General features: G+C 39.0%; 1 non-coding gene across 1 annotated transcript; it reads right to left on the bottom strand.

Annotated features, from left to right (window-relative positions):
• Positions 1-455: 455 nt before the first annotated feature.
• LOC119471666 lies at positions 456-576 on the bottom strand. Its single transcript, XR_005200721.1, has one exon. It is a non-coding gene; the product is annotated as a small nucleolar RNA SNORA32 (small nucleolar RNA).
• Positions 577-3685: the final 3109 nt, after the last annotated feature.

Below are 3685 nucleotides of genomic sequence, written 5' to 3'. Positions count from 1 at the left end.
GTCACAACCAGTGGGGGTGGTGGCATTCTATTGGCATCCAGTAAGAAGAGGCAAGGTTTATATACTGAACATCCATTTTTTTTTCTTTTTAAATTTCTAGATAACAATTATATAACGTAAGTTTACATTTCTAGAATTGTTTATATACTGAATGTGAATGAGTCTTAGAACCAGCCACCCTAAGTTAGCTCCACTGTATACAAACCACTTGTTTATTAGCAACCCAGAAGGGTTACAATGTGTATTCACTAGGCAAAGCACTTTTGAAAGGGGCACGAGATCTATGCATGTACTCTGGTCAGGGAAAATTTGGAAGGTAGCTATTGTAAAATCTCATCGATTACCGATGAAATAGCTATTAGAAAATCAACTGTGGCTTGTATTGTATTTCTGTTGAATAGTGCTCATCCAGGTAAGGGAAGTAAAACAAGTAACAGTTTAATAAAGGGTTAATAAAATGATCCTAATAGACTGCTTCCTAGCAAGGTAGCAGATAAAATAGTTAGTGGGAAATTATTTTATGGTCATGTCCATGGCAAATGAGAAATTGCATTCTTAAAATTTTGGCAATGACCATTTGCTAAACATCCTACAATGTGCAGGGCATTCCTGACAGTAAAGAATTATCTGCTATTGTAAACTGTGCTGCAGTGAACATTCGTGTGCATGTGTCCTTATAGTAGAACCAACCCAAATGCCCATCGATGATAGACTGAACAGCGAAAATGTGGCACATATACACGATGGAATATTATGCAGCCATCAAAAATGATAAGTTCATGTCCTTTGTAGGGACATGGATGAACCTGGAAACCATCTTCTCAGCAAACTGACACAAGAACAGAAAATCAATCACATCGCATGTTCTCACTCATAGGTGGGTGTTGAACAATGAGAACACATGGACACAGAGAGGGGAGCATCACACACTGGGGTCTGTTGAGGGGGAAATAGGGGAGGGACAGCGGGGGGGTGGGGAGTTGGGGAGAGAGAGCATGGGGAGAAATGCCAGATATAGGTGATGGGGAGGAAGGCAGCAAATCACACTGCCACGTGTGTACCTATGCAGCAATCTTGCATGTCCTTCACATGTACCCCAAAACCTAAAATGCAATTAAAAAAAAGTAAAAAAAAAAAAAGAATTACCTGGCCCACAATGACAAGTGTCCAGCTTGGGGAACACTGCTTTACATTCTTGCAGTGGGCACTGTCACTGTTTTATAGTTTGGCCAATCTGATGAGCGTGAAATAGTATCTCATTGCTTAAATTGTTATTTCATTGAAGTTTAAAATATTTTTCAAATGTTTATGTTAGCAATTCAGATTTTCTTTTGTTATGAATTTTCTGCTCATATCTTTTGACTACCTTTTTTATTGGATTATATTGTTTTTGATTTGTGTGCGTGTCTGTGTATGAGTTTTTTTTATCAATTTTAAATATTCCATTTCTTGGATACATGCATCCAATGTATCTTTTCCCAGTCTTGAGCTTGTCTTTTTCTTTATGCTTTTGTTTCTGTTTTTTTGGAAATTTATTTTAAATTTTATTGTGACAAATCAACTAATCCATGTAGCTTACGATTTCTTGTATCTCATGTCTACAATTTATAGAGCTGTTTTCTTTCTAAAGTTTATTAAGCAGTGCCTGTTATTAATGCATTTTCACACTGCTATAAATAACTACCCGAGATTTGGTAATTTATAAAGAAAAGGAGTTTAATTGAATCACAGTTCTGCATGGCTTGGGAGGCCTCAGGAAACTTATAATCATGGCGGAAGGTGAAAGGGAAGCAAAGTACATCTTACATGGCAGCCGGAGAGAGATGGGGAGGGGTAATGGCACACATTAAAGCCATCGACTCTCTTGAAAACTCAGTCACTATCATGAGAACAGCAAGGGAGAAATCTACCCCTAAGGTCCAATCATCTCCTACCAGGCCCCTCCTCCAACATGTGGGGATTACAATTCTCAATGAGGTTTGGGTGGAGACACAGAGCCAAATCATATCAGTGCCTCTCATATTTTAGTTTTCCTTCAACCTGAAATTTATTTTTATGTATGTAATAAAGTAGAAATCAGATTTTAAAGATATGGATAATAATATCTTGAAAACACTTTTTGGTTATTTTCTTCCTTGTTGATATTTCATTTCCCTTTGTTTCCTTGACAACCCTTTTTCTCATTTTTTTTTTTTTTTTGGAGACGGAGTTTCGCTCTTGTTACCCAGGCTGGAGTGCAATGGCGCGATCTCGGCTCACCGCAACCTCCGCCTCCTGGGTTCAAGCAATTCTCCTGCCTCAGCCTCCTGAGTAGCTGGGACCACAGGCACGCGCCACCATGCCCAGCTAATTTTTTTGTAGTTTTAGTAGAGACGGGGTTTCACCATGTTGACCAGGATGGTCTCGATCTCTTGACCTCGTGATCCACCCGCCTCGGCCTCCCAAAGTGCTGGGATTACAGGCTTGAGCCACCGCGCCCGGCCTTTCTCATTATTATTTAAAAAATATTTCTCTGTTGTGTTGGCTTCCATCTTTCTGAAAGAGTCTTTCCTTTGCTCTTTCTTTAAATTTTTGCAATTTCTGTGGTTTGCTCTTACTCTTTCTTTCTCTCCTTGTATGCTCATTCTGGATAAATATTACTGCTATGATTTACATCTCTAGTTTGGCTCTGTCTTCTGAAAGCCATTCCTATTTGTGTCCCCTGGATATTTCTACCTCAGTGACCACAGATACCCTACAAACAGCATTAACAAAACTAAACTCATTATTTTTCCTCTGCTCCTCTTCCTATTTTCCCTTTTTTATGTCTGTTTCATTGAACATCCAGTCATCCAACACTGGGTTCATACAGGAACCATAGATGATCCTCAATTCAAACTCATAGAACATTTATCCGGTCATATCATTGACTGGCTATCAAGGAATTAGACACCAGTTTTAGAATTGTGCATTTCCCTCCTCCTAGATTATTAAGGTTGATCTTTGTCTTTTGCATTTTGGTTGAAAGCCCCAAAATGAACAGTTCCAATCATTTGCCACTTAAACAAGATGATACTTTCTACCACCAACAAAAGAATTTATTTCTAAATGGTATCATATGTGTCAGCTGAAGGAAAGGTTCCAGTACATCAGCAGACAGGGCCCCATCCTGCACTGCCAATTCTCTGAATTCTGTGTAACTGATTTACATTTAACATCTTCAGGTCATCCAAGATTGGGGCTCACTAGCAGATGACCTACAGACCTCTTCTCTCATCCTGTTGACTCCAATCAATTTCTTTGTGTGGCTCAATTTTATATACTGTCTTGGACTGTGGCTTAGACTAAAAATGGCACCATGCCAGTTAGTTTCAACATTGAAACTTTTGCTCCTTTAACCACTCATAAATGGAGCATGAGTGGTGAAAAATGAGAATGTAGTGCTTACATTGTCCTGAATGTGTAACAAGATGATTATGAAGCACTTCGTTCACTGAGAGGCACATGGCAAGTACGTAATAAATTGTTGCAAATATTGTTTTTATTATTGTACCTAAAAACTCTTCCCTTGCTGCTTTTGATTGTGTATCTTACCACTAAACTCATACACCTCTCTAAGATAAACTCTGTGGCTGATTCAGTCCTGTAGCCCCGAAAGCCTCGCTTAGAGCCTGACCTATTGGAGATATTCAGTAGTTGGGGATTT

This window comes from Cebus imitator, unplaced genomic scaffold (genome assembly GCF_001604975.1).
Source record: "Cebus imitator isolate Cc_AM_T3 unplaced genomic scaffold, Cebus_imitator-1.0 Scaffold68, whole genome shotgun sequence".
In the NCBI taxonomy this organism is placed as follows: Eukaryota; Metazoa; Chordata; class Mammalia; order Primates; family Cebidae; genus Cebus; species Cebus imitator.
Note: the sequence above shows the minus strand (reverse complement) of the source record. Positions and strands in the feature narration are given on the sequence as shown.